Source organism: Prionailurus bengalensis, chromosome B1 (genome assembly GCF_016509475.1).
Source record: "Prionailurus bengalensis isolate Pbe53 chromosome B1, Fcat_Pben_1.1_paternal_pri, whole genome shotgun sequence".
NCBI classification, from domain to species: domain Eukaryota; kingdom Metazoa; phylum Chordata; class Mammalia; order Carnivora; family Felidae; genus Prionailurus; species Prionailurus bengalensis.
Window position 1 is genome coordinate 184,100,138 of NC_057344.1, and position 10,953 is coordinate 184,111,090.

Here is a 10,953-nt window from a genome sequence, read left to right on the forward strand (position 1 = left end):
CTCAAATATCTTCTCCCATTCCGTAGGCTGCCTTTTAGTTTTATTGATTGCTTCCTTCACTGTGCAGAAACTTTTTATCCTGATGAGGTCCCAACAGTTCATTTCTGCTTTTGTTTCCCTTACCTCCAGAGACATGTGTAGGAAGAGGTTGCTGCAGCTGAGGTCAAAGAGGTTGCTGCCTTTTTCTACTGTAGGATTTTGATGGTTTCCTGCCTCACCTTTAGGTCTTTCACCCATTTTGAATTTATTTTTGTGTTGGTGTAAGAAAGTGGTCTAGTTTCATTCTTCTGTATGTCACTGTCCAGTTTTCCCTGTACTATTTGCTGAAGAGACCATCTTTTTTCCATTGGATATTCTTCCCTGCTTCAAGAGTCACATTCACCACCAACTGAGCCAGCCGGGTGCTCTGAAAAATTAGAACTTTCTATCAGTCACAGGTCACCTTCATTCAAACATCAAACATTCTGACTCTGAAAAAGAAGTAGATGATTACTTATAACTAAAAAGACCTGAATCTTATCAGCAGCACTAAAATATTTCCTTATGTTAAGTCATATATTTTTTTCCATGTCATAACATTTCTGATTGCATTTGTGATTAGTGGCCTGTCAGTTAATTGGCAATATTTGTGGTTGTTTTTCTTTTCTTAGAGGTGAAAAAAATAATGGAAGATCTTAAATTCAGTGTTTTATATTTGGTAAATTATTACATATATCCCAGGAAAGCTGAAAACTATACTTGGAGGTTCTATTCTGGGTAAGGCAGTCTGTTTGCATCCAGACTCCCAACACTTATGCCCTGGACAAGTGACTTAACTTCTCTGTGCCTTATGTTCTTCATCAATAAAAGGGTAAATAATAGTACTAATTACAAAAGGTTGTTATAAGATTTAAAAAAAAAGAGTTAACCCTTGTAAAACCTTTTAATCAACATCTGGCATGTAGAAAGCATTCCCAGTTAATATTAACTATTATCATAGCCCTGTTTTTTTTCTCCCTTGGGTTTACAGGGGTTTTGTTTTGTTTTGTTTTGTTTTTTAATTTAAGTCCAAGTTAGTTAACATGTAGTCTAATAATTATTTCAGGAGTAGAATTTAGTGATTCATCACTTACATGTAACACCCAGTGCTCATCCTAACAAGTGTCCTCCTTAGTGGCCATCACCCATTTAGCCCATCACATCACCCAACACCCCTCCAGGAACCCTCAGTTTGTTCTCTGTATTTAAGAGTCTCTTACAGCTCTGGTTTGTAGTACATTCTTCAAAATCTCCATGCCTAACCTTTAAATAATGTTTTCTTTCTACTGCTTCACAATGGCATTAAGGTTTATGCCCCCAGGGTTCAGAGTCAAAGTAACTTAGAATATGGAGTTTGAATTGCAAAATGGTCCCACTGGCGTATTCAATACGTAGGCACCAGTCACAGGTGGCTATCTACATCTAAATTAATTAAAAGTAAATAAAATTAAAAACTTAGTTCCTAAGTCACACTAGCTATTTTTCAAGAGCTCAATAGCCACATATGTATAATGGCTACCATATGGCACAGCACAGATGTAGGACATTTCTATCACCACAGAAAGTTCTATTGGACATTGCTAGTCTATATTCTCCTAAGCTAGCTCCCTACTAATGAGAGTTCTCATTTTTGTGTCTGTTATAAATTTAATAATAATGTGGTGTCTTTATACTGAGGAGACATCAAATCATCATAATTTTTAAAAACTTCTAGTTTTTAGTAAGGGCTATTATTTTGTAATATTCAATCTTCCTCTTCACTCTAGATACCAACAACTGATACTCATAATAAACCTAGCTAGGCTAGGTATGCCATCTGTGACTTCAATGTAGAATAAAGATGGTCTGGTCAGATGGGCTGGGAGTATTGGCATTGCCCATGAGGCTCTGTGTTGTGATAAAACACGTTTCAATTTTCCTTTGTGTCCATATGGCATAAAAATAGTTTGTAGACAATGCTCTCATATTTATCCTAAAGAAACTTAGGATCATATTTTCTGTAATAATTTTAAAGAATACCTATTAAACTTGTATCAGGAAGAAAAAACTTCTACTCAGTTGTAGGTGGGAATGTCAACAGTGTATGATATAGTTCTTGAACTCAAATGACTTGGTCTACATGGGTTATAAAAAGAACACAATGAAAAACTATAAAAGTTAGGATATTATACTTTTAAATAAGATTAAAGAAACATAATGGAAGTTCAAGTGAGGAGAATATATCAGAAAATTTTCAACTTGATCTTTAAACTTTCTTAAAAACCATTTTAAGTATATTTTACCCTCTGGCATCTTCTTTTCCTATCGCTGACCTGCTTTTTCAAGTCACAAACCAATGAAAAGTCCAATTGCCAGCATTTTCCACACAGCATAATTAAACCACACATAAGGTAAGTTTAAATATGTCTCAAACAGTATCTCTTTACCAAAGTTCACTTTTTTTTTCATAATTCACACTACCTTAAAAAGCTTATTTTGTGGGACGTAGGTGAGCTCATTGGAGAAAACGTCATAAAGATTATGTGGCAGTAAGTCATGTAATATTATCAGTCATTAAAAATATATATATCAGGGGCACCTGGGTGGCTCAGTCGGTTGAGCGTCCGACTTCGGCTCAGGTCATGATCTCGCGGTCCGTGAGTTCGAGCCCCGCATCAGGCTCTGTGCAGGCAGCTCAGAGCCTGGAGCCTGCTTTCAATTCTGTGTCTCCCTCTCTCTCTGCCCCTTCCCTGCTCATGCTCTGTCTCTCTCTCTCTGTCAAAAATAAATAAACATTAAAAAAATTTTTTTTAAATATCAGATTTCAAGCCTGATGCTTATAACCAACATCCTGTGAAATTCAACACCTTAGCAATCATTAACTGTTTTAGTTTTTAAGAATAAAATAAGATTCCTTTAAGTTTCTAATTAAAAAGCTTTAACAGCTTGATTTGCCTAAAACTACGATTTACAAAATGCAGTGCAAATGTCACGAAATCTGCCTTGATTCTCACAAACCGATACATGAAGTAATGAAATACAGCACAACTTTCTTTAATGGATTAGTTGAACTCAGTTGCTTTGTTAGAAGATTGCTTGTTATCATTTACTCTGGCATTGGATAGTAAACAAAGCCAAGGAAATACAATGCACTCAATTATTTTGCTGGGCTGCGTTCCTTGAATGGGTGAGGGAGAGAAGAATCTCTTTCTTATGTTCACCTCCCTTTCAATGTAAGAAATATTTTAGTGAGACATGCTTTTACCTCGTCCTGTTCCCATGGAGAGAAAGAATATCCACTTCTCAGGTGAAGAGAAAGAAGAGAAAACTACTTTCTACCTCCTTGTCTCCGCTCCTATTTGTGGGTTAAGTTGGAAGAAGCAATAGAGAAGGCTCAGCAACTTTCTTTCTTGCAGAGAAGACTGGCTTATCCTTGACATGTAGAAATTTTCCTCTCTCCGCCAGGTTAAAAAGGCCTCTCTCTTTGAGGAAGGCCCAATGACGCCCAAATCTGCCTATGTCTAGAGAAATAAGCTCAATTAATTTTTTTTTTCAATTTATCCTTATAAGTCCTAAAACTGATCCCCTGAGTCTCATGGGATTGATAATTCTTTCTCCGAATGATATAAAACTCCGGGGAAGAGAAGAAGGTGATTTGACAGTCCTTCTCAAGACCCACCTTGCCAATGGTTTAACACCTAGATCATCTTTTCGGCCAAGAATTCAACTTTGGGAGATGTTACAAAGAGATGTGTTTTGAGAGGACATTCTTTCCCTTCATGAAGAGGAAATCACTGGTTCTCTCTTATGTTTGTTTTGTTTTTCCAAAAGTCAGTTATATCGTTCCTAATCCAAAACTATATTGCTATCCTTCCTCTTTGTCATCAACATCCCAAGTTCTAGACAGGACTAATGTAAAATCTTTGGTGCAGGAATGATCCCATCAACGTTAAAAGAGTATTGCTGACAATTGAGTTTCCTATATTGACTAAATCGTGACTCTTCGTTAAATTTATTCCTCAAAGTTTCTGAATATCTTGCCTCTTCTCTCTGTTCTGTCCAGTAACTGTATTTTAGCCATTGATTTCCATCTATCCATGACCTAGTGTGTCTGACACTTGATATCAACAGCAGCCTGTAATTTCATCCTCCAAGAATCATTCTATCTATCCTCCTATGAGTAGACAGGATAGAGGTTGAGCTCTATTTTGCCAATAATACCACCCTCCCTCTGGACCAAATGGCAAATTCCCGAACTCTTTTCATCTCTAGCCCTGTATAAGCAACCTTAGAATTTCCAAACCCTGCCTAATAGAGCCCAAATTCTTCCAGTACATTCATGTCATGCCTTCCAACTTGTATAATAAAGTCTCCTCACTTATTTTTCATGGGACAATGAATTTAAAGTCCAAGAATGAATCTCAAATAATACCCAGATGCTGGAGTCTTAGCGCCTTGCTTCTAATTCCAATTCTACCATTAACTACATCCATGACTTTAGACAATAAACCTAATCTCTTTGCAGCTCAGTTTTTTAACCTATAGAATGGGAACACAACTGTCATCCACTACATAAGGTTATTCTGAGGATTAGCTGAGATAACATTTTATATGCTATCGAATACAGCATACATCCAATGAATATTTGTTCTTAATACCAAACTTTTCTTGGATCAGTTTTTATTTGCATAGCTAAAACAGTTTAAATGACTACAATTCAATGTTTTTAAGTTACCTACAGACAAATGAAGAATAATATAACAAATACCCTTTTTCACATCACCCAGAATTTTAATATATAAAAACAACATACTCTCTGTGTGTTTTTATTGTTAATATAAATGTTATCCTAAACATTATTGTTAAGGTTACTTTTCTCACTCAGAATTATTGCTCGAGATCTACTTTTGCTATAATTCATTCATTTTAATTTTACGTATTATTTTCTCATATGAACACACTATAGTTCATCTGTAACCCTATGAATAGTTTATAATTTTTTTTCACCTTGAAAAATAAGGCGCAGCAATAAACATGCTCAGCCACGTTTCACTGTAAAAACATGCAAGAAATTCTTATGGACGTATAAGCAGTTAAATTACTTTTCCATACATCCCATACGTTATCAACTTTACTAGATTAGTCGACTGCTATTGAAATGAATTATCAATTTAGTCTTCTATGTCAGGTGAATGAGAAGTCAACTTTACCCTATGTTAGCCAAATTTGGTATCTTCAAGCATTTTAATTTTTACCAGTCAAACGGGAAAAAATGGTATCTATTCTTATCTATGATTACTAGTGTGTTTAAGTATCTGTCACATGTTTAATAGATTCGAGATTCCTCTTATATTAACTACCTGTTATAACTTCTTGTAAAGAGCTTTTTCCTTTTCCTCATTTAGTACTAAATCCATTTTATCATACACTAAGTCCTCATATATGTGTAGGTTTCATTCTGAGGTCATATTCTTATCCATTAATATCTTTACCCCTGAAGCAATATGATAACATTTTAATTACTTTTATAATAAATCAGTATATTGTAAGACGGGCTTCCTCCTCATTTTTATTCATTAGGATAGCTTGGTTATTCTTGAATAATTTATTTTTCAGTATTTATATGAGGATTATCTAGTCTACTCTCACTAAAAACCCTATTACAATTTTTGTTGGAATTGCAATGACTGAGTAGATTACTTTGGAGAGAACGAACTTTAAAAATTATTTTTATAAAATATACAGTGTACACATGTACAAAATGTTTTAAAACCATAGTGAGTTGGGATGACAGTCTTCAATTTCTACTTTCCAGGAAACCTCTATCTAGAGTTTTTAAGTAAGTGAATTATTTGTGTGTGTCCCATTCTGAGGTTGTCGCACGCCATTTGTGCTGTGTGTCTCCTTCATGTTTCAAAGTTGAGATTCTATTTTCATTAGTGCAATTGCTCAAACCCTGGCCTTAAATTTTGAATGTTGTCACCCTCCTCCTTTCCCAATCATCCCACCATTTCTCCATTGTGACAGATTGTTTTGCTAAGGTGGTTGCGAGAATTTCTCTGATTCTTAGACGCATCCTTTGCAGGGTGACTTTGCCACTCACGAAGAAACAAAAGAAAAGAAAAACGCTAGGAATCTATTTCTCCACTCTGAATCTAGGCCGGCTTTATTATACTGGTTTTGATAAGAAGTGACGTACATTTTGCATTACCATTCTCTTAGAATATTTGACTAAGGTCAGGGAAAACAAGAACTACCCAGCTGAGCACTGTTTAAATTACCAGCCCACAGAATTATGAGATGACAAATCATAGTTGACTTAGGTCATAAATTCACCCACATTCCCTCAAACTTAACTAATAATAAGGCGGTGTGTACTATTTTGCACCCTTCTCCATGTTCTTACAATCATGTATACATAATAGTTGGGCTATTAATTTTTGTGGTGTTTTACAAAAATGCAACACTATGTTTTACACCTCTATGTCTTGTTTTTGATGCTCCCAGTATTGTACGTTGTAGAAATCTTTCCCAATTGTCTTATAGATCAACTTCTTTCTTTTAGTAATTGTTGCATACAATTTCATGGTATGGATTGTCACAGGCTTTACATTCTCTCACTAATGGAGATTCACTGTGGTCAGTTATTACTATTATACTATGAGTATTTTAGTTAATCTGCCCTTATTGGCTGGTACATTTATTTCAAAAAGATGGATTCTAACAATGGTTTAGCATCAAATTCCTATAGGCCAAGGCTCATTTCTCAAATCTCTTTTCCTTCTTGTTTAAGACATCTTTACTCTGAAGTCTCCATTTTAGTTTGTTACACAGTTTGGTAATATCTTCAGATTAGGTTTATAAGGGACATATTCTCTGATTTCTTAGAAAATCGTATTTTTCTCTCCATGGCAAGTGAGTAATGCCTTGCGTGTCAATGGGACTTAGGGTTATATTCCTTTCATCTAGCTGATCTGCAGATTTCATTCCACTGTTTCCCACCTTGATGTGTTACAGTTGAGAAGTTGACGTCCGGCGATAGCCTCTCCCTTCCTCTTCCTTTGCTATGCTCATTACATCTGGAAGCATGCCAAAGTTGGTTGCGTTTGCTTGTTTGTTTGTTTTAGTCTTCCAACTCCAAAATAGGATGTATTTCTGCATTTATTTTTGTCTTCTTTATTTTTTCCCAGAAATGCTTTTATTTTTCAATGCAGTCATCTTGTACATACTTTCTTACTTTCAGTCTTAAATATTTTATAGTTTTTGGCATTATTTGAAGTGCATTTTTAAAAATTTAATTTCCCAAATGTGTGCTACTGAGATATATATATATATATATATACAATAGATTTTTTGTTTACCAAACTTGTACTTTTTGGCCTTGTTATATTTACTTATTAATTCCAGTAGCCAGTCAATTCACAGGGATTTGCTGTATAAACTAATAGATGGCAACAGGGAGAGTTTTTACTCCTTTCTTGCCTATCTTATGAATTTTATTTTATTTGCCTTATTGTGATAGCACCCCACTTTAGTTTGCTCAAGAGTTTTTAATGAAAACTGATGTTAAATTTTGTCAGGAACTTTTTTCTGCATTTGTTAAAAATATTGTAAGTTCTGGGGCACCTGGGTGGCTCAGTACGTGAAGCGTCTGACTTCGGCTCAGGTCATGATCTCGCGGTTTGTGAGTTTGAGCCCCGCGTCGGGCCCTGTGCTGACAGCTCAGAGCTCGGAGCCTGCTTCGGATTCTGTGTCTCCCTCTCTGTCTGCCCCTCCCCCACTCACACTCTGTCTCCTCTCTCTCAAAAACAAAATAAATGTTAAAACAATTTAAACAATATATTCTAAGTTCTAACATTTTTATTATCATAATATGGGAAAATACATTAATTGATTTTCAACCTGGCATTACTGATATAATCCCTACTTTAGCACAATGTTTACCTTTTTCTCATCTTGTTGGATTTTATTTGTTTATTTGTTTATTTACTTTAATTTTTTTAATGTTTATTTATTTTTGAGAGAGGGAGAGAGACAGAGCGTGAGTGAGGGAAGGGCAGAGAGAGAGGGAGGCACAGAATCTGAAGCAGGCTCCAGTCTCTGAGCCATCAGCACAGAGCCCGATGCGGGGCTCGAACTCACGGACCGTGAGATCATGACCTGAGCTGAAGTCGGACGCTTAACCGACTGAGCCACCCAGGCGCCCCGATATGTTTTATTTTTATTGTCATTCAGTTCAAACTGTTTCCTTATTTTATTTGGGCCATGACCGAGTCATAATATATTGTTTTATCTCCAGAAAGTTGGAGCTTTTCTAGAAATTTTATTGCTATTAACACCTAATATAATTTCATTGTGGTCAGAGAACACACTGTGTAATTTTGATTCTTTTATACTTATTGAGACATGTTTGATCATCCAGCATAGGGTCTATTTTGGTGAATGTTCCATGTGCAACTAAAAGAATTTGTATTCTGAAGGTAATTTATGCGGTTAACTTAATATTTTATAAACGTCAATTAGATTAAGGTGGCAAGGAGTGTTCAGATTCCGTTTTTTTTTATTGGTTTTGTGTCTAATTTCCTATTAAATGCTCAGAAAATGTGTAAACATGTCCGTTTATAATGGTGGCATTGTCTAATTTTGTTTTTAATTCTGTCAAATTTTGCTTTATGTTATTTGAGGTTTTATTATCAGATGTATAAATGTTTACAGTATTTATAGTTTCCTGGTGAGTTTCCCCCTTTACTATAATGTAATATCCTCCACTGTCTCTTTAGGTGTTTAAGGTTTATTTTGTCACATTAGCATAGCCAGTCTAGCCATTTTGCTATTTGCAAAAGGTTGGTTTGTATTTCTTTCCAGGCATTTACTTTCAACTCATCTGTGTCTGTATCTGTTAAGTACGTCTCTTCTAGGCAACATATATTTGGTTCACATTTTATATTAATTTGTTGTGCTAATCTCCACTTTTTAGAATGCTTAGACCATTAGTATTTTACCCAATTAATTAATTAATTAATTAGTTTACCATGTAAGTTTTTGTCTTTTTTGGATTTTTTTCCCGTTTTTCCACGTTTCCAATTTTCTCTGAAATTATTTGAATGTATTCAGTGTCCTATTTTAATGTATCCATTGGCTTCTAGATTATTTGGCTATATTTTAGGGGAGAGGAGAGACAGAGAGAATACTCCAGAGATTACAATATACAAATCTAGCATGCTTATATTTTATATTATGCCAACTCATATAAAATGTACTAACCTTGCAATCTCTCTCCTTAGGTTAGAGTTTTCATACGTATGGTTCACACATATACTGAAAATCCTGACACACAATAATATACTTTTTCCCTTAAGCAGTTAAACACATTATAGCAAGTTAAGATGAAGATTACCATTTCTGATGATCTGCATTCATTTCCAAGGATCGAAGTGTCTACTTGGTATAATCTCCCTTTAGTATTTACGTTCACCTATGACATTTCCTTACTTCTCCTGAATTGAAAATGTGAGAAAGAGTATGTCATAACTTTCAGTCTGAATATCTGATATTATGAATGAAGTTGAAAAACAATGAAGTTGAACACATCTTCACGTGTTTTATACTGGATATATTTATCACCCCTCATTGTTCTTTTTTTCTTTTTTCAGTTTTTCCTATGCATGTTTTCATATTTATTTTTGTGTATGAATTTTAGAATAATTTGTTCTGGAAAAGTTCTAGAAAATAATGGTTGGTAAAATTTAGTGCTGTCGCATTAAATTTACAAATTAAATTAGGGAGCATGTACGTATTTATGATATTTTGCCATTCTATCTAAGACAAGAACTGTATTTGTTCAAATACTCTGTGCCTTGTTTCAAATATTTTTCATAAAATGTTATTTAATATTTCTTGTTAAACATTCCTCAGCATTTTGTCTTTTAAATTTCTATTGTAAATAAAGCTTTGTCTTTATATCTTCTATCTGGCTATTGTTTATAAATATGAAGCCTGTTGTTTGCTTCAAGTTTTATTATGAAATAATTTTGGACTTAGGTAAAAATTCCAGAAATTGTACAAAAAATCATTTAATGTCTTTCAAACAGAGCCCCGTATGTTCTATCATATTTGTTTTACCATTTCTTACATATATTCATGCATCTGTTTACTTATAGACAGATACAGGTAATCGTTTCTTAGATGAGAGCAGGTTACCAAGCTTCCTTACCTATAAATACAGTATGTATTATATATGTATTTACTAAAAAAACAAAACCAAAAAGGTTATCCATTTATAACCACAGTAACAACATTTGGAACTGAATATTGATACCGTTATATTATCCAATCCAAGGGTGTTCAAACTCTGTCAGTTGCCTCACTACTCTTATTTGTAGTAAAATATATTGCTTCATTCTGGTTCATATTCCATTCCAGGGTCATGGGTTCACTTAACTATCATTTTCCATAGTGTTCTCCAATCTAGAAAGAATCTTAATCATAAGATATAAATAAAAAGTTTAGAATTGCCAATTCATACACTGAAAAGGAAATATACTTACTAGATTGCAATATTTAGTTGCAATTCCTTTTGTCTTTAGCATGAAGATATATATTCAAAATATTGTATTCAGAAGTTCTTTGGATTCCTTCTCTTACATATCATTCAGCATGATTATGTAATACATTTGAAATTGTGTTCCATTTTCCCCCATATTTATTATTTTTCATATGTAAAACAACATGATTCTATTGTATGATTAGTATATTTTCCTTAGAGGTGTGAAATTTTGAAGCTGTGACTTCCACATGGCTACCTTTTTTTTTTTTTTGGATTTAATCTTGCCTCTGTCATTAATGCCAAACAGCTTTATTTTCCTTGTTTATCACAATGGATGCATGTCTGCATTGCATTTTGGACGTGAATTACCTAGTACTCAAGATTCACACCTTCTGCCGATACACTGAAAT